Source organism: Myzus persicae, unplaced genomic scaffold (assembly GCF_001856785.1).
Source record: "Myzus persicae strain clone G006 unplaced genomic scaffold, MPER_G0061.0, whole genome shotgun sequence".
Classification (NCBI taxonomy): domain Eukaryota; kingdom Metazoa; phylum Arthropoda; class Insecta; order Hemiptera; family Aphididae; genus Myzus; species Myzus persicae.
The window spans coordinates 99,471-127,139 of record NW_019104189.1 but is presented as its reverse complement, the minus strand read 5'-3'; the positions used below and the strand labels follow the sequence as shown (position 1 = coordinate 127,139).

At 31.0% G+C, this 27,669-nt stretch overlaps 1 protein-coding gene across 2 annotated transcripts in view; it reads right to left on the bottom strand.

Moving 5' to 3' along the window:
• The window catches only part of LOC111039785, a 64,169-nt gene extending 37,697 nt beyond the window's left edge, over positions 1 to 26,472 (bottom strand). Inside the window, exon 1 of one of the 2 annotated variants that reach the window (XM_022323416.1) lies at positions 26,361 to 26,472. The gene's annotated coding sequence lies outside the window, so the exon portion shown is untranslated. Of the gene's footprint in view, positions 1 to 16,383; positions 16,719 to 26,360 lie in introns of those variants that run through there. The other variant, XM_022323415.1, reaches the window with a different exon arrangement.
• Positions 26,473 to 27,669: the final 1,197 nt, after the last annotated feature.

Below are 27,669 nucleotides of genomic sequence, written 5' to 3'. Positions count from 1 at the left end.
CGCGAATTCATAAACATATTATAATAAGATATTAATTTTTTATTATCCGAGGCTTGCCTTGGACTTAAATAATTGTACCCATAGTAATTTGTCATTATCGTTGGTATCACGACGTATCGCCAGTTTCTTCGTTGACAATCGTGCGTATACCTACACCTACGCGTCCTTCCCTGACCACTCGATGATTACATTATCATTGCTATATTATATTCGCATCACACAGAAAAGAGAGCGAGAGAGGCTGAGGGGAAAAAATAATATAATAATGGTAATTACCGAGCCGTTCTATTGTGCTGCGACAAACGTGTAACATATAATACGAGTGCCTGGTAGTATATAGTACTTATATGTATATATAGTATTATTATATCATATTATTGTACGTAGGTACACGTGGAATTCAATTTTGTCCGGCGAAAACAAATTATGACGCCACAAGATTGTTGTTTCGCATCTGCGTGATTTTATGCTTTTCCGTCGAAGGACAAGCATTACTATTGCTGTGGCAGCAGTCTTGTACCCATAAAATAATATCACAAGATACACGTTTAAGTCTATATATATTATATATATATATATATATATATATAATAATATTATGGACACTCGGCGATTGTTTCGAAAACTCTGATGATGTGCTCGACTAGACAGACGACCACACGTTGCACGGAATTCGAGTTGCAAACTTTGGGCGTGACACAACATGCTCCAAATACATTAACGTGATTATATAATATAATCGTTATAAGTGCTAGAACCTATAATAATGCTGTATAGGTTTTAGGTGTACCTTCCAATATTGCATATCATCGTGGATACGCGTGAAAACTCGGCACAAGATCAATATCCGGTCTTCCGGTACTGGAATTATTGCGGTACGTAAAAGTAATAATAGGTATGATATTATATTATTGAGAGGACGTGATATTCGAGTGTATATTACTATAGTATTATCCGTTTGAGGAACGAGAAATATGGCAAGCCCCACTGCGCAAAATCAAAATTGTAGCGTCTATATGTTAATATTAAAGTTTAATCGCCCATTACAATTATAGTAAATAAGCAATAATAGTTTTTGTAGTAGTATACCTACACAGAATAGTACAATAAAAAGTACTACTTACTTCTTACTGTAACTTCTTCGTAAGATAACGTTTTACGAAAAAACACACTAAACCGTCTCTGAAACATTCTCCAATTCAATTTTGACGATAAATGTTTAAATATTAAAACCTAGACGTCACAGTTTCGATTTCGCTTAGTGAAATGTCTTGATATATCGCTAATTAGACGAACGCTGGCAGTAAATTATGTATAATAAATGTGGGCGTTACGTCCTCTTAAAATACGGCAGCAGTGCATGCGATAAATACATAATACGATATATTAATATTTAATATTCGACGGTGTATACGCGCTTAATACATGTGTACGGAAAGGTCATTGTTTGCAGATGATTGCTTTTGAAGTTCCGAGTTCGAATAGCTGTAAACCCGAGAGAGACGAACCCGTTTCCGAGTGGTGTATATAATAATAATAATAATAATAATATTATTATTATTGTATACGTCTTCGAGACGTGTGCTATACGTTTTTAGGTCTCGATGTCTAATTAGACAAACTCAACAGGAACCGTACACAGTCGACGTGTGCGCACCCGAATCCGCCGACGTCGACGAACGAACCCGCGAGCTCGTTGACCTTTCAACACAAACATCGTATAGTACGGACTAGTTGCTGCGACGGGGCTGCTGCTGCTGAATCTAATTACACAATAATATCTAATCGACAATTTGTGTTCTTTTATGATAATATTCGCTTCGGCGTATAGTAATTCCCCCTCCCCCCCCACCTTACCGCCACTCGTATTTAATGTGCAGTCTTGCGCTACAATAGCCATCCGCACCGGGCACGGCGACACATCACACGGCACACGATGGGCGTCGCGTGGTCGCTCGATTTCACGATAATTACGGTCGTGGGCTCTCCGAGGACACCACGCTCGTCGCGTCCGTGGGCACTTCGGCGCCCCGGATGTCCCGCCGGCCGATACACATCACGTCGGGCGTCTGTGTTGCGCACGCGGTGTACACTTTGCAGGTCGAAATCCTGCAGGAGCCGGCCCCGCCCGATGTCCTGCGACGTTCGTCTAGACCTACCACTATACCCATGTGGGTGTGTTGCACACTGTGGGTACTCTGCCGGACCCGAGACCTTTATACGACGTGTAACAATAATAGTATAATGGCCGCGTCGACGTCATATATATAGCATTGTACATATAACGATATTATTGTACCGTAATAAGGTTTCAAATATTATATGTTTTTATTATCGTCTGGATCATCCGGCTCGTCCGTCGCCGTCGCGGTCGCCGCGACCGATGTGATTTCCCTCCATTCAAACCATCAATAATACGGGCGTACATAAAGGAATGTTTGAACCAGTTTTCCGTCGATCGTATTTTAGATTGCAGCGTAAAATAAAATAATAACACTTAAAGCGTCCTCCGGTGCAATATTGTATTTTTATTATTTACAGTGGATTCATATTTGATTTCATGATTTTTTTTTTTCAAAGTTTAATTTAATTTAATTTTTTGTTATTGTTTTAATACATCAAAATTAATACTATGCACAGCTGATATAGTTAATTATTTTTTCATTATTCAATCTACAGTGTAAATAATAAATTATTGTGCACTGCAAAATGGTAATTTTTTGGGTAAGAAAAAAAATGCTCCAAAAATTGTAATTTTGCCATTTCTTTGAATTTCGTTATTACTGCACTCTTATAGTATATAATAAGGATATAGGCACACATCGCCATTCAACACTGTCTATATAACTATCCATTTATAAATTTATAAATGCATGTTTCCTCATATTTTTTTTTTATGATTTATTTCCTTAATTAAGACATAGTATAAGAAACTACAATTCTTGAAATTGGTCTTATATGCATTTTCATTTAACTAATATGAAATAATAAATTATGTTAAAATTATTAACACAATATGTAAATACATAGAATATTATGGTTTAAAAATTTTTCGGTTTATAGTTATTACTTAATTAAGAAAACGTTTTAAAATGTGCAATGTATATACATGCTTTTTATTTACATTGGTAAAAATGCGCAAATCTGATAAGTCTAAATGCAAATAGGTACCAACGCAATAAATGTCTATTAATAATTATTTTAGTAGCACATAGAAAATAAAATACCATTGACTCAGAAGTGATTCAATATAAAATGAGATTTCGAAATAAACGTCACGTTCTATGACGCTCTACATAGGTAGTTGATTCTAATTAATGATAAATCACGTATAGATAAATACTGTCGGTCTTATTAAAAAGTAATAATAGTATATTAGAGTGATTGGCGAGAGAAGGCATTTTAAAAACATAAGCCAGAGTAAACATTCGTTCATTTCTATACAGTTACTATAATACGATATGGCCTACCTATATCAGTATATCACTTACATTTACGATTTTGCCAAACGATAACTCGAGTTTTGTTTATAGACGACTTTGAAGGGTCCGAAGAGTGAAATCCAAAGAAATTCGAGCTTGCGACAATATGCCGGGGTCGGATTCGGAGCGAAACACTTTCAAAAGGTGTATTCCGCTTTCGTGACAATCAATTGTTTCATTTTTCAATTCTTCTGTGTGTGTAAATTATAATATGATGATAATTATAATAACTTGAAACGGGTTTTCGACCATACGTTCCAAACTGTTTGAACCAATTTAGAATGTAAATCAGCCATTCAAAACGCCATATGTTCTTTATCTAATATTTCACGATAGAAAGTTCTGCACACAAGTAAATATAGTGTATCAATCACACCGATCTAGGAGCGAAAGCTTTTAGAGAATATTTTCATTTCTAATTCCCTAAATATTTATGGTTCTTTTTTTATTGAGTTGCCAAATGTTATACATTCATACAAATATCGAACCAGTAGCGTCGTTCCAACCTACACTCACTGCATGCAGTAGTAACACATAGTACTTATGGGGTGGTATATATTTTAGAACAGTACAATATTATTTCATGTTTTACATTTGCATTTAATACACGCAATATTACTGGATAAAAACGGTAAATTTGAACTTCACTATACCGAATATTCATACCACGCGTATACCCACGGATGAACAGACCGTATACCATCAAGATTGTGTTGATAATTATTGTGGGAAATACACATCGAGTGTACAAAAGAAAATACTTGGCACTTATACCTATTCATATTTTTTTCTCTGTATCCCACAGCCACAGGTATTTATGTTTTAATATTTGTAATCAGAGCCAACGCTGCAGAAAATCTTATTCGGGAGTTCGGGAGCATAGTACATAGCTGTTTATAGGATCCTAATCTAAACCCTTCTCATTTGCAGCAGTAATCTTAGAGTGCATCTTTCACGATGGAAAAAAGAAGAAGAAAGGGTAACAACGGGGTGGAGAGCGGCGTACTTTCCGTACGGAGAGAGCAGAAGTGCAGACGAAAAGAAAACGTTCGCGATCGTGAAAGTTTGGAATTTAAATAATAAACTGTTAGGTAAACATTTGTTTGGTCGGAAACCTCGTAAATTAAATTAGTGATTACCATAATATTTTATTAAACGCCATCACGGTGTAGTGTAAGCATCGTTCAAGTTCCGAATAGACTCCCGGTTCGTGGAAACGCAGAGTAAAATATGTAAAATAAACAAAGTTTAAGAAACAACTAATGGTAGTTTTATATAAATTTCTCATAATGTAATTTTCACAAGAGCATATTTTTTCGTAGAAACTTGAATGAATATTTCATACAAATATATTGAGAAAACTGCAATTATTTATTACATTCTTAATAAATAATATTGTACATTGTCTTACATTTTAGGTATATTTACTTTTTAGTGTACTCTGCAGTGAATTACGTAGGTACAATAAATTCTGCGAGTATACAATTTTCGCGAGTCCTACGCTAGTTTGAAAGAAAAAATCAGTCAGATAAAAAAGGGCGTTCTCCGTGGCCAATGGCTATATTATAATATACCAAACGCTCGCACGCACCAATAGGTTGTTTATATTAACCTAATGGTTATAAGCTTATAAATAAATACGTTTAATAATATACACGAATACGCAATCAATGCTTAAAATATTAATACAGACATACTGCGTACGTGTCACTCACAACAGAGATTAGTCATCCGAATTTCGTGTTCAAAACGAGCGCGCGTTCATACCTAATTAGCAGACAATTTTTTATCGGCTCTTTATAACCAACATTAAATTTTACCGATAGTCGTTGCATTGGTAGTTTTTTTTAAGTAAAAACTTGTATGCCAAATCGAAAAAGAATATCGATTTAACACCATGTAGACACCGGGCGTGAGCCTAATTCCGATTTACAGTCGTCGAGTAAATGCTATATCATACTATAGGGATAACAATTATAATACTATTTCCCGTAATCTAAAAAAATGACGTCAGTACCTATTGCAGGCTATTACCTATGTCACCGTCGAATCGAGTTTAAACGACACAATTATTAAATAATGTAATTATTTAATTTATTGTTGTGACAAACAAACATCGGAGGCTCGGGGCATGTGTTCTGCGAAATGCGAATACCTACGTAGGTACTAGGTATTTTTATTCTCTCGACGACGAAGGTCGGTGTTACGAAATGCGTCGTCGTCACCGCAGTCGACTTTCGCGAGAATTTTTTCTACTCTCCGTCCGGTGGATTTGTATAAGCGTAGGCTGCGGGTGTGATATTCAAGAGAGCTTTTACTCGATTGTTCCCGCGACATTGTCATCGCGTGGCGGCCCTTATTATAATGCACGAGTGAAAAATCATAGTCATAATAATATATAATAATAAAACGCGCATAACACAGAATATTATAAATCTGTTGTTCTACCTATATTGTTTTAATACACACACACACACACCTCAATAGTATGATAACGTATAAGAATCGTCAAACATTTCGCCACAGACCGCGAAAAATGCATTGTGCAACCCACTGCACTTCAAAGTCCCGATGAACATATACTAATAGACACGTAGGCTCTGTACAGAGCATTTCTTTCACCCAGTGACTCACATTAGTGACATTCGTAAGTCACCGGTAACTATATTATGTATCATACAAATGGGAACGCATATAGTCGTCGACCGTCGTACACTCGATCGATTCGCCCGGCAGTCATTTTGCTTTCTAATATATTGCTATAATATCTCTCGTTGGAAATTAAACATGTAAAAACCCGATTGCACAACAGCTGCTGCACTGCGCGAAAGAACAGAATATCAACGGTGTTTATAATATTATAGGTAGGTACTATAGGTGCATTTAATAATCGATGCGATTAATTTATCATAAGGTTTATAATGGTAATAAATTAATATAATAGGTACATAACGTATACACGAAAAGATTAAAACACTGCCTTCCTCCCTTAAGAATTACAATACATAATATAGTTGATTACATATTATTATTATGATAAAATGTCATCACGCAACATTGGGTGTATATTATGCACTATATAGCTACATCGAACCGGGTGCAGACTTGTTTACATCACGCTACTCAGATACGTTCACCACGATGAACGGCTGGCTCCAATGTTGCATATCATTATAATATATAAAATACGATCTACACACATATGCACATACCTTCTCTTATACACTGGAAAAATTCTAATATCACAAGGTGTACCTATTATATAATAAGGTGTGTCCGTGTTTTCCAAACAAACTTTGAAAATGGTCTCGTCGTGTTAGTGAGCGGAAAACATATATTTCGCGTGTTCGTATATTTTCAAATGACATTTCACGCCCATTGTCAGAAATCAAAAAAATCATATGACACATCAAAATAGGAGTGTATGGTATTACGTGGACGAAAATCCTGGAGAGAATCCATTATAAATCCAAATGACGATCAGAGAGAGGTCATATCAATAAAATAATTAGAGTACCCTTAAAATCCAGCTTTCGTCGAACTCAAAATAGGTTTTTGATTCTACTCACTAATAAGTTATATCAGTCATGAGATCATTTTCGAATTTTTTATGCATGCATTAAGTATAAAAATAAAATGGCCAATTGTTTTATTTGTAGACGATGTAATTGGAAAAATGTTATAACATCCGTGAAAAGTAAGTGGGTATCTGATAGAAATTGTTTACAATCATATTTTCAATAATAAATAAAAAAAATTCACATCCACGTTTCATATAGAACATTCCATAATAAATTGTGCCCTCATGCAAACATTTTATTGAATTTATTATTTTAATGTATTTTAATTTGATTCGTATAATGAGATATTTAAAATTTGAAAAAGTGCAGTAAATAAAAATTATAATAAAAACCTACGAGATAAAATATAAGTCAACTGAGTACGCAAATCAACATCAAATACCTACATTATATTAAAATATATTCCTCCGATAATCTAGGTATACATGCGTATGTGTATACAAAACAAGTAACTACCTATATATTTTTTTGAGGTACCTATATTATATTATATACTAGGTATTGCATACCTATTTAAAAATAATATAAATAATATAATAATTAAGTCAATGTAGAACTACGAACAATACGTCAATAAGAATTTTTAAATGACTTTTTATTAGGAAAAAAGTGCAATTTTGATTAGTTTGTTTAATTTGTCAGTGATTTATCACACTAGTTTTTTATGGCAATTACATTATAAAATCAAATTTAACAATAAGCACTTACGACCAATAATAAACTAATACAATCGCAAAATATGCAATAAAAGAGGATATTCTAATAATAGTACTACATAAGTATATTATAGTTGTGAAATAATTTCAAAATATTCATACTGTGCGCTTAAAACGCAAGATTTACAGGAAGACGATCAAAAATAATGATCTAATCAAATACCGGGTTCCTCGTCGGTTTTGATTTAAATTTTAAGCAACGGAAAATAAACGATGTGAATGTTTTTATGACACTGACCGATATCGGCAGTGATTCAGGATAATGTAGTTGAGCAATTTAATATCATAGGTTCTGCATAGTCGCATAGGTATATCGTATATAGGTGTATAGGTACTTATTTATGGGCATTACAAATATTTTCAAACGTTATGGCCTGTGCCACGGCGAAAAAAACAACGCCTCCACAAACTTCAAAATATAATAAAACAAATACACATGTGTGACCACAATCGTAATAACGAAGGTACACACACACACACACACACCATGAACAAGAATCGAATAATAAACTATATCGAACGGACCTGCACTGCAGCGGGTTATTCTCTCGGACACAATGAACGATTTTCGAGCCACATTGTTTTCGAGTATAACACGCAAATCACATTATTTCCGGTAAAACGGACCTGAACCATCACTGTGTGTAAACGGTTCCACTCTATAAAATGGCGAGTAGCAGGTATTATATTATTATAGTATTTCAATAGTCATACTCTTGTGGTACCTCATTTTTATTATTTTTTTCCACGTTAACTAGATGTGCGAAATTTTTTTTCGTGGCAGTCCGTTTCGTTTATTTATTTTTTTATCCGCTCGTGTACACCTAGAAATCCCATTACAATGATCTTACGGATTATCACGTGTCGGTCAGTCGGTCGCAACCGTCCGTTGTGTGAAGACGATTTAGTACAATATAGGTAGGTTATAGGTAGATACATAAAAAAACGATCGGCAAAAAAAAGTTAAATATCAATTTGCACGGATGTATAATATTATATAATACCGTCGATATTGTGTCGATGAATTCAAACATTTTTCATTTAAAACGTGTTCTGTCTCGGAAATATAGATGGCTACTAACGAAAATGATCGTGACATTTCTCAATAGAAGATTTGCGCGATAATCGATTGGACAATTTCGCTGAGATATTTATAGAATTTGAAATAAGTAAATATCCATTTAGAGTTCAGACTGTTGTACCTATTCCACATACGGTTTGACGGTTTAACTGTCAAATATTGCAGAATAATGAGAAATCGATAGAGGTTTATAACTTTTGTTTGCAATATATGTCTTATCTAAGGTATACTTTTATATAATCCCCAATAGTGTCACATAATATATCCAATAAAATGTTTTCAATTTATGTATTTCGATTTTATTTGATCGCGTACATAATATTCGGTGTAAAATAATACCAATTGTAGAATTGTTTAACCTATTTTTTAGTTAAAAACGAATAATCAATTAAACGATAACTACAATCTATTAACTCTTTTTCGCCTGTAGAAATATTTCAGGATTTAAAAAAAAAAATATAACACCTACTCAAAACAATTAATTAGATTTTTCCTTGCTTTTGTAACAATTCTTGTTTGATCAAATGGTCAAATGTTATAGGATATTTATTCTGTAATGGAATGTTTAAATAAGCATCTACCTGTTTCATTTATGCCGAACAATTTTGTTAACTAATTTCTATAATTTAGTAAGCTTCTGTTAAGTGACATTTGGAACATTTCCGTTACTCATTAATTAGGCAATTAATTATTTAATGTATTTCACATTTATTATATACCGTTGTATTCATTCGAAATGAAAAACATGCTCTTCAAAAATAGGTTAATGAGGACGATTTTTTTTCCTTTGAGAGCATTTTTTCAACAATACATTTAAAAGCGTTTCGTTAATGGATTTTAAGTTTTGACCATGTTATTGTGAAACACATTATTGTGTCGAATAACCTCATGTTGGTAACTAAAATATAATGATAATGAGGAATCTCAAAATTAACCTAGGAATTTGTTAAGAATTTCCGGTATTTTTGTGCGTCTGTATACAACACGAAACAATGACGTTTTTTTTATAATATTAAAGATCATTGCTTAAGACAATAGACATTGATACACGTTTTGTAGTCGCAACCTGGAAAACTATAGTTATAAATGCATAAAAACGTCATTGTTCATTACACTGAGGTCAATAACCAAATAATTACAATATGATTTTTGAATAAAAAATTTAATTTAAACTGAATCTACTTCTCATACTGTCTAATAGCTCGAGCTGTACTAAAATGTATTACCGATAAATATTTGAAAAAAATAAATACCTAAAAACAACATTGGAGTCCACTTCCAAACATTTCAATTCATATCACAGCAAAATAGTTGGGTGGAAATAATTGAAAAACAATTATTATATGACGTCTATTCACAGATTAAACATAGGATTACAGAAATAAATTGAATTACATTGAATATAGGAAAAATTAGAAAATACTATTAACCACTATTTGTTTGAGAAGAAAGTATTCTGCTGTTCGTGAAGAAATTACTTAACAAAACATTATCCAATATCAATTATCATACGTGTTAGTATTTATGTCACAAATTTAATATGTTTATCGGATGTTGGCCAAACTGGTCACGAGTGAAATACATAATATAATATAATCAGGTTTACGCATGAATAATGATTTGGATATAGCAATAGAATTCTACATCTATGCAATAGACAAACCATGGCACTGGTCAAAATATAAACAACAATGTCATACACGCGTATAGCACAAATGATACCTAAATATTTTGAAAATAGTCCGAATTATTAAACTAATTTGGTATTGGGATAAAATTTAAATAATTTTTAAAACATGTCATAAGAAATTATTTTTTTGTTAAAAGTGCAGATTTCAACATTTACTATATTGTCGGCAAAAATTGTTTTATTCTCGAGTGTTTAATTTGAAATGATTAACAATTATTACCTCGATTATTACTAGATCATTACGAATGACTAAAATTATAACTGTAAACTAATTAATCAAATGTTTTTCAAGATATTAGATCATTTTCAAAATCTAATCGCTTAAATTTAATTTCGAGAACATACGTATCTTAACGGTTTAGGTCGGTCGTCTGTGACATATTAAAGAAGGATATATTATTGAAATAAACAGACGAAGGAGTCCAAGTGTATCCGACCGAGTAGTCGAATACATCGTGTTGGATGAGCGAGCACTCTCGTTTTCATGGGGAAAAAAAGTCTGCTACGGGATTTAGTGGATAACACGGTTACGAGGTTATAACATTGATAGAAAGAAAAATAATATTCGTCGATTCACCTTACTCACGAATAATTCCGGTAAAATGTAACGCTGTTGTTGTTTAACAAATGTAAATTCGATGGTGTTAGTTATACCTATTAAACAACCGTCGACTTTAGAGCAATTAAATGTGATTTTCCGAGTAATTAGATTGCACGATTTTTTTTTTAGTTTTCGACCTTCGATCGACCTTACAGCAATAAAAATTATGCACTGTACACGCGCATATTAACAGTTGAGTTAATTTCATACATTCCAATTTTTAGCTAAATCGTGAGTATGCATGCGCCTGCCACAAGACTTTGAGATCTAAAGGAACATTAAATATTATTGACGATTATCTAGTAGATCTAAACATAAGAATATGGTAAAACCTATATCATATCTCAAATATTGTTTAACTATTGTTTGTGAAGTGAGTGTAGCCGTTATATAAAAGGTATGAATAATAAATTATCTCGCAGTTGTAGAATAAAATAGTTTTTTTAGTAAATATGAGGAAACTACTCATTGTACTTTTCACACGAAAAATACAATTATTTATTTATTTATAAAACTGTTATTTATCGTTATTTTAATACTGTAATGATTACAACTTTTGAAAAAAAATTTGTCTTTTAGTTCACAAAACTATGATAATAATCCGTTTATATCATTTTATTTTATACTGTTCGTTTTTAATACAAATAAAATATGCATTTTATTTGTTTATATTTTATAGTTTAATACTTTCTATTTAAACGTAATATGATCATTAAGAATTAGTTATTAGATTAAATTAAGTATAGAAAGTATCGTTTACGATTAAGGATCGATCTAATTTTATTTTAATATTATGCTTTGGTATATCAAGTAGGTTACTTAAATTACCATACGACCATACAAATACCCACGTCTTGATTAATATAAATAAACTAATTCAATAAAAGTCTTAATTAAGTTATTGAGAGTAAAAATAGAAACTAACACAATTTGTGTTGTTAATATAAGTACCGTCTAGCCCATATATGACAACAGAATACTTGACTAGTTATTGATGAGTAGGTCAGCCATTCCAGTGGAATAAAATTCGTTGAATGACTGTAAATTCAATCATAAGACATCATAAGAACACACTTTAAAGCAGCACAAGAATATTGTTACGAAAACATATCCACGTATAATATTATAGCCACTCGTTTGTATATACGCAGCAAAATCCGTTTTTAGGACTTCGAAGTAGGTACACTATTATACCATAACACTCGTGTTCTGGCTGGCTCTCAAAAACGATGATGCGCATGTGACGTCGTTCTCCAAGACCGTATGGGGTAATAAACTATTCACTTGACACGAAAACTCTACTAGCAATACGTATTATCAAGTGTACACGCTATCGAACACACGACGGCATACATACATAAAAACGTAAGTTTTCATTCAAGTACCTTATATCTTATATGTAATATGTACATCGAGTGGACCAACGACAAATACCGATCAAACCCCCTTCACTTTCTACTAAATAATTCTCGAATGCAGCAGCTGTACGCCTGTACTACAGTTCCAGTTAACCGGTTCAAATGCTGCTCATTATTATTATTATGGTATACTGGGGATCGAAGAACTCGTACGTAGGTATAACATATTTTTCTATACCTATCCAACAGTATTACGGTCGAGTGGTTTAAGAAAAAATAAATTACTCGAAAAAAATTATACTTCCCGACAAGGTCGTATATTAAATTATTAACGTTATCCATTTATTTATTATTACCTACTAAGTTTTTTTTATATATAAGTGTGTATATATTCATATACATATACATAATATAATATACATATTATTACCCAACGGACAACGTGTAGGCTAACCTATCGATCAATTTCCCCACGTGGACATCGACCGGCAGGAATGTATTTTATTTGTTTGTAATGCACGACAGGGTTCACCGGTACGGCAATACGGCAGCCGTACGTGATGATGGTATCGCGCTGTATAGTTAATATAACATTATTATTATTCGAAGGACTGAACATTGTCAAAAAAATTAAAAATTAGATAAAATATTTACGAGACAATGGAGTGATCTCGATAGTTGTTAGATACCTCCTGCTGACTATAGACAGGAAGTTGACACAAATCAGAAAATAGATAACAAGTAACACAGGAAGGTGCCGAAAAACATCCTTCGACAAATTCTTGACCCCTGTTCAAAAGTACATTCTTATGATTATGTAAGTGTAGTTTTTTTTATTACGTAATAACTAAAAAGTATTATTTATGCATAGTATCACTAGTATTGCGAATAAGAATAGGTATCAACAGTTTGCATAAATACTTTGTTGTATTAAATGTTTTTGATGTTTCTTAAATAAATAATAATACATGTAATTCATCAGATTATGTCCCAAAACTTGTACTAATTTGGTCTGTTCACAATGATTTTTATATTATAGATATTTTAATATTATGTAACTAGTTTTAACTTCAAAGAAAAAAGTCTCAGGTTATTCCGTAGTTATCAAGAAAATTAAATAAGTTAAAAGAAATCTAAAATTATGATATAGTACATAGTTTGCTTATGCGATTAAACATTAAAATTTATTGTATACCTAGAATCAGTAAATATTATTATCTTTTAAAACTGCCAATTCCAATAATCAAATATAATAATACCATTCAGTTTATTCAATCGGAATCATCAACCATCTACCTCCAGGGACCCAATCGCGCTTATCATATGATGTTTAAATTATATTATATTAAATCAATGTACGCTAAGTTGGTATGGGGATAAACTTATTGTACAAATTTAACTGAATTATTAAAGCTGGTAAATTAAAAATAATAAGCAGCTTAAAAAAAACTTCATAAATGCCCTATCATCGTTAACTAAACATCTGAAACAAAATATTAGATAATGATATGCAATTGTCGTATAATTATAATAATGTGTTATGACATTGATTTAGTACTTTAATTCATGAGGTCGCAATAATGGACTTTCAAAGTTGGTTTTTATAAAAGAAATTAATCAATGTAAAACAAACGGTTGGAGAAGTTAATATTCGCCCTTGCCCAAATTCATGAACAGTATAATAATAGAAGATGTATTATAATAGTTTGAACTGTGAAGTATCGTCCTCGAATAAAAATAAACAGCATTTCCTGTATTATACCAGCGAGGAATAAAACTTTGAAATGAATGATATTACGAATAGAACTACGTTTAATATTTTTCATTCCCTATATAAAATCACACGAAGTAAACATATATTAAATTTCGTATAAAATATAAAATATTATACCTAAGCGTAACACCTCACACCACCCTCATCCCAAACTCGTAGTAATCTTGTATTTTAAAATCTTAAAAACTTTTAATAGTCCTGTTGAGATTTAAACCGTCGGAGTTGATATATTATATGACCGTCGAGAAAATTACAAACGTACCCAATAGTTAAAACTGTATACAGAAGATTTAAAAAAAAAATGTAAAACTGAACTTGTTTACTTTTTTTCTTTACTTAAATAATAATAATTCGTCAATATGTTTTTTTTCAGCAAAGTTATAAATCGACCAAAGATTGTATCATTGGTATATAATATGTTCTCCGACTAAACTACAATGGACTTTAGATAAAAATATTAAAATTCGACTGACGGCATCCCGTCCGCCCAAGGTTTATCGGACACGATCCGCATAACTGGACAGTCGCCATTGTACAAAACAAATTTTATTTTCCATCGTTTTTAAATTCGATTCGAGTACCTACCTATAAAATTTCAACACAATGCCACCCGTACATTATTTTTAATCGCCCGTTGGATACATTATTATAAGACAGAGTACATAATATAGTGTCTGTGTTGCAATGCATAGAGTACGAACAATGCACTCCTACGATCTTGGTCCAGTTTTCGTAGACTATTATTTTATTATATTCTTTTTTCTACAATATTTCATATTCTATTTTATTGTATAGCCAACGTCTGCAATGTATGTAACTAAATATTATATGAGCCAATGTACTATAACTATAATATAAACCAATTAAATTATTTGAGAAAATTACAGTGACCTTCAAAACTTAACGACACCCTTAAAGTTATGTTTCATTTAAAATTTAAATAAGCAGGCACATAATATGTTTAGTTTATACACGAGTTGTTTAATTGTTTAATACTTAAACTTCTCCGATAGGTAGTGTTTTCACTCGAAAATGGTTCAAGCTAATTTGACGTTTATTTGTAATTATAAATTACTACGATAAATATTATACCCAATCGTTTACTAGGTGGGATCGAGCTGATAAATCGACATGATACTATAATCGTTTTTAAATTGTTGTAGGTGAGTAACGTCTACTTAAATTCAAAATAGTAGTTATGTGTCACTTAAAATTTTAATGACAGTCGTTAAATCGCCAAATATTAGTGTTTAAAACAGAAAAGTATTTTCTAAAATATTTATGATCGAATATAGGTAATATTATTATAATAGTTAAGGCTCGACAATTATAACGATAATCGCTAATGAAGTAAACAATTTTAATAATTATGTACAAAAATACGATATCCCAAAAACAATAACAGAACAATTTAAATGAATCGTATCTCAACCAGATGCATTGCTACCCGAAGTCTAGAGACGACCCATAACGCTACAACTGTTAAATTATTAGGGTTTTTTTGTGTTAGTAATAATTACTGTTTAAAAAATAACGTATTATTTGTTTTTGAATATTCACAGAGCATGGGAACAGTACATCGTTCGGGCGTGTTCGGCAGACCATGCCACACGTTTTCTGTATAGAACTATAATAATAGACCCTCCTTTCGGTAGACCAGCATTCAAGTCACCCGGTGCAACTTTGCGCAAAAACTATCACCTACTGACTAGTTATATTATTATTATTATACATCGATAAGGACGGGTTCAATATCAATCCGAAACGGCGAAACGTGTACACCATCGCACGGGTATCGCGTTATCGTATCGACCGACGATAACGTTGTATACCTATACCAAAAATATATCACAATATCGCGTTACCCCAACCTGTCGTTCGTTATAGTGATCACCGTGAATAAGTAACAAGTGTACCTACAGGGAAGTCAAAGCGCTAGACAACAGAATATTACTACGTTATAATAACATTATGTCATCCGACACGGGCTCGGAGGTCGTGAAATTTTGGCCGTGGCAATCGGCTTTCGACTTGTCGCTATCCGAACCGTAATATTATCGTAACTAATTATTATCAATACAATAGAATGAAGGTCTTTACCTGATACGACGGGTCGTCTGGGCGCGAGCTGCTCGTTTTTGATATAGGTAGGACTGGTTAATTAAATACGTCTTGTATTCACCACGTGCACTCGGTACGATCGTTTAATAGTATTATTATTACAGTGCGGATACGGGGAGGTGCCGGGGGAGTACGTGACGAAAACCGACTCGGTACAACGAGGGGATGGCGCCAAAATTAAAAACGGACAAAAGACGGAACCGTAACTATATGAGGGAGGAACAGGTGCACTGAGAAAAAAACTGGACGCACCGACCGCAATGTCGGACGGGTAGTAAACGACTGTCGAGACACCGACTCACCGACAACCGACTGCTGCTGCTGCTGCTGCTGACGCCGCCGCCGCCGACTCGGTGTTGCGGGACCGGTTCGTGTTCGACGGCGGCGCGCCGGTGGTCAGCGCCCCTCCACCTCACCGCCCGGACGACTGTGAGTGCATTTCGTGTTTTTCGCGGCGGAGGCGACAACGCGCGCGCACATTATTTATTGAATAATGACGATATTATTGTCACGTGTATCGGGCGGTATACCCGGTATACTATTTTAGTATAAATAGTCAAGTACTCGATTACCAGTCCTGTCTAATATAATATATTTAAGACCTGTACGATTTCAGTATATTATGCAGTCTGTTTTGACGGCGGGGTGTCAGGTCTGACGTTTTTTGAAATTAAAAAATAGTTTTAGAAAAGTGTTGAGGACTTTCATCGTGTATATGTTAATATGATTTGGTTTAACAAACTCGAAATAAAAAAAATATCGATTTTTTCGAGGTTCTGGTTTATAAACGCAGTTTAATGCCCACTCAAGTTTTGAAAATTTTTCTATTACAATATGTCGATATTTTTTGGACAATGAGTGCCGGTACACTAGACGGATCTCAGCCGATCTTACTTCCTTTCAAATTTATAAGTTGTAACCCCCTGCAAAGCCAATAATACATTTTTCATCAACTCAACCTAGACGGTTGACAAAAGTTAGGTACCTACCTACTTTCTTATATGCATTGGTCGTATGGACGAGTGTAATATTTTTTACCTGCAGTATGACCTTTGATGTAGAAGCACTTTTATGTACAAATTACGTATGTGATTTTATTTTATTGATTTTTGACTACATTATAATAATATTACAATACGCCCATATTTATAGTGGTTCGTTTTTATTTATAAACAAGTTTATACTCTGCACAGTCCGAAGCATATTTTTCATATTCAAAATTGTTCAATTATTTATATACTTTTAAAAAATGAAAACTGACAAATATTTATACAATTTTAAACGTTTTGCTCTCTCAAGCAATTTGATAAAATTGTATGAGTCTTGAATCAATCACTTGGGACCACATATTTTATTTCCTCAAGCCCGTCACTATTCTCTGATTGAATGTTATTCAAAAACTATTTCCGAAACAGTTAATAATACATATTATAGTAGTGGGTGCATTTAAAAGTTTAGGCTTGTTTCGAGTAGTGGAGTGTTGTAACAAATAGAAGGAGGGCAAGTGTACGACTATTACGAGGATAAAAGTTTAATACATACTGTATAATCTGTACAACACAATAGTATCACCATACGCATATTATCTATCATTCGTGTCGATAATATGTGAGTCGTGTTACACGTACACACGTGATACGTCTTATAGTTTACGCAAACTCTCATCGCCTGGCTTAAACGACAGTTTTTATGCAGCACATTTTTGTTTATGTGTTTTTATTATTTTTCTATAATTCCGGAGCATGCATCAATTAGAATATAGTCACAACCTATCGTACCAAGAGAGCAGTGGGTTTGCGTGTGCGCAAGACCGAGACTCAAACTACATAATTAGGTTCACTGGTATTCTGCTCAGTGCGCACACCGTTTCCCGGTGTTATTTTTTAATATATGATAATATAGATACGAGTATAAATACCTACGTAATAATGATTATTATGAGTACAGGCCCTAAGGGTGGGTGGGGAAATGGGTGGCATACGTCCTTGAGTTTCATAATAATTTTTTTGGCGGTGGTGCCAAATTAAAAAAAAAATAGTTTTGGCTGTTTTTTTTTAGATATTATTAATTTAAAAAAAACGTAGAAGTATTATGTACTTGTAATTGTATTATGTATGGACAAATTTGGTATGTATCCAAATTTAAATTTGAACGAGTAGTTTTTTAGTTATATAATTGTGTGTACTGAGGATGCGTCATTGTACGATATGGGAGTGATGATAATTTGAAAATTCAAAATACTTAAAAATTAAAAAATCACAATTTGCTATTGAATTAAAAATGGGGGCGAACATGATTGAAGAATCATCATGTGACCTTTGTATACCTGTATTGCTATTTCACAATTGCTCATATTGCAGTTTTGTGCATTAAACTTTAATACAAAAATTCTTATTTTCTTTATAGAAGAGGTAGAATATTTTTATTTATTTTAAATTAATATACACCATGTAGACAAGAAGTAACTATAATATTATACTAGTTATTATTTATATTAGTTACTACACAAATAATTGAGAATTGGCTGTGTTACAGTATAATATATATTATTATTATTATTTATATGTTGTGTAACTCTTATGTAAAACTAAATTCAATAATATGTTAAATCCACTGTCCACTGTTCAGGGCTACCAATGGCATTGGTATTATAAATTATGAGGAATATAATTTGTTTCGAAGGACAGTAATTTACTATTAAACCATAACAGTTATCTATAAATAAATATTTAAAATCTGAATTGGTGTTACAGTAAAATTTATTTTTATTTAAAAACTTAATGCAAAAGAATACTAAATATTCATTACATTCTTAGACATTTACATTGTACCTCTAGATCAGCAAACTATTGTAGTTTCAATAATTTTCATCATTTTAGTTATCTTTCAAGCTTAGTAAAAAAATATCAACAAACAATTAATATAATTTAAAATAGATAGCGCAGGTAAACAGTAAATAAACAAAAACAAATTAATCATACCAAGTGTAAAAAAAAATATGATTTGTATAATATGTAAATCATTCTAAGAATGTAGGTATGTTTATTGTGCTTATATATTTAGATTATTAAAGATTTCATTAGGTCCACTGTTTGAATTCAATTCCACTATAAATACGGGATAAAAGTGAAGCATATGACTAATAAATAAAATGAAAAAACAATGAAATAAATAAAAATAACATATCATATCTGTTAACTATAACATAAAACTAAAATTCAAATATTTTTGTGTTAAATACTTTTAAGCAGTTGCTTGATATTTAATATAATTCAGTATAAACATATTTAATTTATACCTAGGTAACAACCTAGTGCATTACTAGTAAGTATATCATTTACATAAATACTTTATTAAAAATTAGAATTTATTTAAAATTTTACAATATCAGTAAAATATTTTAATTCACACATAACTCTATTTATGGCACCGTAGTCTTTACATGTAATACATATGGTTACGCATTTTGTATAAAAGCATATTATGGTATTTACTAATATTTATATACATTGCAGTATGTAGTATATACGATATCCTTATACTAAAATTCAAACAACTACAACTTAATTTATCTTATAAATAAGTCCATCCTAAAATTCAAACAGAGGACTTTCGTTTATAATGATTTTTGATGAAAAGTATTACCAAAAAGTAAACGAAAATTTTTTTTCAAAATAATACGAGTATAAAAAAATATTAAGTAAGCAGCTTTCATTTGTGTGTTTAAACTGTTTTTTTCTTGTTATAAGTGCTATTTTCTAAAGTGTTGCCTTATTTATATTTCTTAAACAATTAACAGAGTGAAATAAACAATTTATAAATTACAAAAGATGCAAGCCAAGAAGGGGGAGATTATAATTTTGAATAAATATAAAATAACAATGAGGAAAAAGTACAAGACAGATTATATATTTTCTGGTTCATATACCTACGTAATTTATTAGTCCCACATTAAATGTTACCAATAGTTATAAATGTTGTACCTATTGCTTAATACGAATTCTTGGATAATATGTTACGGTAAATATAAATATCTAAAAAATTAATGATATGTGTATTAAATTCTATAGGTTATACTCGTTATAGGTACCTATACTATTTACGAAATATATTTAATATGTATGACTTAGTACCTACTTACTTATATATACGAAAAAAATTAATACAATTTAACTTCAATAAACAATATAATATTAAAAGAAATTATTGTTGTTAAAATATAAAACTTTGTACTACTTTTGAGTTTTAATCATAGCAATGAAGTCAAGAATCAAGGCACATATAGACAGATAGACAGATTCGCGTAGTGACATATTATATTTATACCAACTCGGCAATACAATTTTATAATATTTACGGTTAGTGTTGGCTGGTTTTTATTCGTACCAACAACTGTCAAACTTTTGAACCCTCATCGAAATTTCCATTAAAATAGTGTCGGACGATTGTGTAAATAAATATGAATAAAAATAAAAAATTTAAAAATACTCTATAGTTACGCATACTCGAGTGCGAGTGTTGTTTCCGTCGACAAACGTCATGCAAATGTAGAACATAGCAAAATTTGAGATCAGCAGATCTAGTTTATTTTTAGTTTTCAGTATTTGTAAATAGAGGTATTTTATATTGAAAGGTTTTAATATTAAACATTCATAACTCACTTACAAATTGAAATATGGTAGAAGATCAAAATAAATAAAAGCAGAAAATTGTATTACTTTTAAGTTTGATAAGTGATAACAGGTCAACTGCAACAGTGGCGTAATTACGGGGGGGATTTGGGTGTCGTATCCCCCCCATGACGACCTTTTTTGGTTTATATACTTCTTTTTTTTTTTGAAATCATCATAACTATTATATATTGCACTGAAAGGTGCTTATAATAAATACTTATTTTATTTTTCAGGGGGGGGGGGGTTAAACTTTAAAAAACTTTTCCCCCCCCCCCCCCCCCCCACACACACACAAACATGACCAAATTACGCCACTGAACTGCAATCCATTCTCACATAATTACAGCCATAACAAAACGAAATCGCGGTACGGCCGAACTCAAACTTGCTATTTTGTACGCCCGTACGACAGAGGCAACCACATCACATACACGAGTAAACGTCATCTTATTGGGAGCTTATAGGACAAGTGCATACAATGTAATATTATTATAGTATGAGAAATGCGGATGGTCCTATATTGGGCCACAGTAAAACGCGTTATACCCACACCGAATAGCTGTTATTTTCTTGCAATTTAATTAATAAATACAATTTCAACAGTTCCAACTAAGAGTAAAACCGTGTTTGTGTAAATGTGTAGTGACAAATGGTAACGAATCGCGCGATTTATGACCGTTGATAAAAATACAATCTCATCGATGTCTTAATACGATATACCATATATGATTTTACACAGTCAGGAATATAACTCACATACAATCATAACATTACTAACTGCAGTGTCTGTGTGCCGGTCACGATCATATTATATTTGTTCGTATCGGTATTTCATTTTCCCAGGACTATTATAACAAATTAACGTAATGGTAAAAGAAAAAGATATTTAGCTGTACCTATGTGTTTCCGAGTATTTAAGCACATAATATTGCCATGACGGTTATATTACTAGAATGTAAGCTGCGAATTGTAGCATGAAATTAGCGGGTATGGGATAGCTGGTGTAGACTGAGGTAGATCTTTGCCCGCATCAAACATGTAAAATATTACATAAGTTGGAAACATTAAATTATTATCTGAATAATTAAACAACAAAAATTTATAACGATTATCATGTATCACATAGTAAAATTGTTTTGCATAACTGGAAGGCAAATATCTCTTCTTAAAATAGTTTAATATTTAAAATAATTGCTTTATAGTTTTTAGTTCCATTGTCTTAATCCAACTGGTCGTTTTACGAAAATACTTTAACGATTAAAAACTAAAAAATCACTTCTTTGTCACTATTCTGTCTCTATATTTAAAATTAATACAAATTGACAACTGTAATTGTGTATTTAGGTCATTGTATATAAGTATATTGAATTTTTCTGAAGTTTTTTTGAAAATTGAGGAACAATCTTCATAAAATAACATGTACCGGCTGATAGTCTGATTCCTCATCGCCTAGTCAGAACCACTAAAGTATAAAATCTAGTCGGTAGTTTCATTTTATGACGCAGAGACTCATTTTGAAGGATTTACAAACATTTGCCTAATAAAGAGGTGTTCATTTAAGGAATTTAAGATTCACGATGGAAATTGAAAATGCAATATTGTTTATAGATGCGATTGCATTTGTTATAGATTATAAAAGTAATAGTAGAAATGTATGTATTTTTTTTGGTTATAAATGGTTACCACCGGTAACATAAAATAAAATTGTTATTATGTTTGGATGTGATTTTAATCTGTATATGATATTTGGTCACTACATTTTTTTTATCCTTAAGGTAATATTGGTAAAAATATATTTGCATATTTGTTTATTTCTACTAGCAATGGGTTACCCGTAATATAAAAAATGTGCTGATCACTATACGCCAATTTTAAATTGAATCTTTTTTCTATTATGTATTTTTTTAAGATTTGAACTCCATTACATTGAATATTAAATAACGAATTAAACAATGTTTGAATCATATACCCAGGAGTTGGTATTTTTTAAGGGCAAAAATGTGCACGGAGTTAGTATGATGTAAAGTAAGCAAACGAATATTTCAAATAAAATTTTAACAATTTTTGGATAATCTTTGTTTTGTTTCTCCGACTTTCGTTAATCAAATGTTAGGCTATGTAATTTTTTCTTTTAATTTTTATGACACTCTATCAATTACTATATATTAAAAGATGCGTTTTATTGACACACTGAATTATCTGTTAGTTTTTAAAAATTAATGATTTGTATATTATTTATTTATTTATTTTTTTTTTTTTAGTAATCATATATGTTTCCATTTTTTTTTAGTTTAATATTTCCGAGGTGTGTTTAGGTATGTATATTATGTATACCAAAGCTATTTCATTACTTTCAGCTATATTATCTAGTTGATTTTGTAATAAAAATTTTAATATTTAGCTGAAAATTACACCCACATTATGGCCTAAATGATTAGGAGCAGAGAGGCATCTAACTTTAGTAACTCAGGATAGCAAATATCTTAAATACGTTTACACGTCACTGAAACAGATTTTCATAACAGGCATATTATAAATTCTGTAAGCTCGTATTCAATGTAAACACTATAAACCCAAAACTGCAAAACTACCTATATAAGCTATATTAATATTATCCAATACGTTTTAGCAAGTTTTTGTAGTATTATACATATTTTGATTGTTTTGACTTTTGACACTTTTGAGTTTCGTTACTGGAATTAGTTATTACTTGTTACCTTTGTCCTACAACAATATAAATCATTTTAGTTTTGGAAACGTTTTTACAAAATGATACAGTTCTTAGTGTAGCTAATGTTTATGTTAAATAACATGAAAGATTATAACATAGGATTTTTATAAAAATAATAATAATCGTTCTGCACTTCTATTATACCAATATAGTAGTTTTAGATAGGCAAAGACCGTTTTCAAATAGGTAGCGTATTTAAGTATTTAATACAGTGCGATTTCGAATTTGCAGCTTGAAAATATTATCGTGAATAAACTAATCTTAAAAAAATACTTAATAATTTAGTATTGTATTTCATAATATTTTACACGTTTTGTTCTTATCGTAAAAAAAAAAAGATTAAGTATAAATAATTTCATAAAGTATTATTATTTTAATATCTATAGACTATAACCATGAGACGACAACACTTTTTTGTTTCCAAATCGTTTCTATAAAAGTCTATATTTTTAGTTTCTGATTGTTCTTTTAGTTGTACATTATATTAATCATTACTCAATTTTTCAATATAAAATAATTCATCATGTCATTTATATTAAAATATTATATGGTATTTAATATATAAATGTCATTAGTTAGGTAGGTACTGTAGCTTAGATTATATTTAAGTTTATAATTGTTGTGGACTTTGTTCTAAGCATATTATTTTTATATCGTCATAAGTTCTAACAGTGAATATAAATTTATATAATAAAATATTGAGGATATTTTTTCAACTGGTAAGGCGGTAAATAGTTAAATGAGTAATATTTTTTAAATTCATTTTTATCAGTCTCATATTATATTGATATTTAATAAACACATGCATTAATCAATCACTTTTATTTTGACGTATTAAGTAATTTATATCTATTTTTAGTTTAATAATAATGATTAGCAATTTCAATATGAATTACAGGTTAGAAACACCTATAATATGTTACCTTCAAAATAATTTATTAATACTTACATTATAATTTCCAATGGTCAATAGTCAATACTAGAATTTATTCTAACTAAAACTCACTCATCTTTGAAACTTGCAGTAATAAAATAATTTATAGGTAAATAATATGCAGATTGCAGATAATCAGGGGCATCGTTTCAAGTATTTGAAGGTGAGCCAAATTCGAAGACATCCACCAAAAATTTAAATATTCACTGGCATTTTATAGGTATAAAACATGGTTTTTATGTATTTTTTAGAAATTAAAATCCAATTAATTTTTTTAGAATATATTTTGTAATATGACCAATTTAATTATTTTTAAAATTTTCTCTTTTCACCAATAAAAATGTAATAAGAATTTATTAGAGAATATTTTTAAATTGACAGAAAATTAGATCCTGGTTCTTTATTAAACAACTAATTTATTTAATTTAATAAGCAATGTTGCCGTAATGAGTTTCACAAAATAAATGTATTTATTATACGTTAATTCGAAGTCGTTCCTATAATATTTCATGATGTAAAATTATTGTAGATAATTAAAAAAGTAATTATTAACTAAATGAACTCTATTCATTATTCTCCCTCTGTTCTAAATCGTCCATGATTCTGGTGTCTCGCTACAATTATAGATCCCTTATGAATTATGGTATCAAATTCTCGTCTTCGTCTAGCCCATAATCTTCTTCCCAATCAGTCCTCCCGCCTTTCTCTTAATGTATCTCCATTGTGATCATCTTCGTCACTGACAGTTTATATTGATGACCCCTTCCTTACATATTTTACACTCTTCAATATTGTCCTTCCCTTTCTATTAGCAGGAGTTATTTCTTGCCCCGTATTTATTCTTTCGGCTATCCATCTTCCGAAATCTTATTTTTTTCAACTCTTGCTCACTCTTATTGTAATTTATCATTCTTATACTTTAATTCTTTCTCGTTGAACAATCTCGTCCACTTATTTAAACCAGGCCCCTTGTCTCTTATTCATCTTATCTGCATTTTAGATTCCGAGAGGAGCGATACTATACAATATAATATACATTTTAGCGTAATTTTCCTAAACAATCGGGAAAAACAAAAAAAAAAAATTGCAAAAACAAATCAACAATTTCTGACAAAATTGATTTTGTATTAATAATTCATTATATATATATATATATATGTATTATATTTTCATTTTCTATGTATAATAACATTTTCAAAATGTTTTGGCGTTTTTGAAATATTTAACGTTTTTATTTTTTATTTATTTATATTGATAATTGCCTTAAAACGTAATTTTTTTTAAAAATCTATGTTAGTATTGTGTAGTTCGAAGTTTCACAGATAGATTTTTAAGTATTGACCAACAATTTAATTTTGAATAAAACATTTATCATATTATCAGTTAATTTCAGTTTCTTTTTAAGGATGTATGTAAAATACTTTTTCTGTGTCATTTATGAAGTTACTTACCTACTTATTTTTAAAAATGTGAAAATAATTCACCCGACCGTTCGACGGGGCTCTACAATTTATAACAGACCATAATCCAATCACTGCACATTCAGGTCTCAATAAATTTATACCTTGCAATGCCGTTATTAATGGGTTCGCTGATGCAGATAAAAGTAAGTACGTACCTCTATCATTCACTGTAGATGGATTTAATTTTTAGCTTGACAACAAAAAATAAAAACAATCTTGTCAATCTTGAAAATAAACTGTTGACATTTTTTTTCTACTGAAGCCCATTCAGTATTACACTCGGTACGCGCACTGAACTACAATATTATGTGTACCTACATATATTCTATGAACACAGAGCATTGATAGATAATGCAATCAAACTGGCCAAATAAACTACCTAGGTACATGTATAGTACTTGATAAAAAAAAAAATGTATACTATAAATTGGTGAACTAAGATGTTATTCCTGCTCGGCAGTCAAAACAGATAATTATTTCAGCATATGAACACGATTTAAGAACAAAACCATGTAAACATTAAAAAAACACTTCTATGTCCTTCGGAAACCAAAAGTGCCTATACCTATACCTATTCCTGCCTATACAGGCATGCATTTTGAAATTATTACAGTGTTGCATTATAAAAATAATAAGTACAACCATTATTGTTTTCACTTTTATACATCGCACGATTTTTTCGATTACCGCGATCTATAAAATTACTACCAGAAAATTTGTTTTCGTTTCAATGCAATTTTAACGAGTTTGTCCAGACACTTAGCAAACATATAGTCAATCTTAGCGATACGTCGATCGTTGACGTTCCGTATAGGTTCACGAACAAATGGAGATCATAAAACTAAATTTTAGTGATTTAAAAAAATAAATAAATTCGACGTCGTCATGAACAACCTGCATCGTGTCGTATCGGGTTGAACGGTTATAACAATAATAATAATAATAATAATAAATCACAATAATAGTTAGGTAAAATATATTCGATATTTCACGCATGTCATTCCGTTCGTACGTAGGTATACAGATTACCGGGTAAAAATATTATAAGCTACTTTCACGAGTACAAATGTGCAATACGTCAAATATGATAGAATTGAGTACACTTTTGAATATAAATATTTTTATGATTTTAATTTTGGTTTAATTTTTGACGTTTGTAAATGATAAAACATTCCGCTTCAGAATTAGAAGTTGAAAAATTTGATTGTGATTTAAAAACAATATAAGAATCGGCAAAAAATATGCTCATAAAAATAAAAGATGTTATTATTTGCATATTATTATGTATACTTCAAAATGCACAAACAAATTAGTCACAAAAAATTACTGAAAAAAATATGAGTTGCTTATTACATGGCACATTGTATACATCATATATGAACCTATTGATATCTACATCGTTGCAATAATTGTAACACGAACAGCTTAAATCATATTTATTATACGATTCCAGTTTTGCGTACC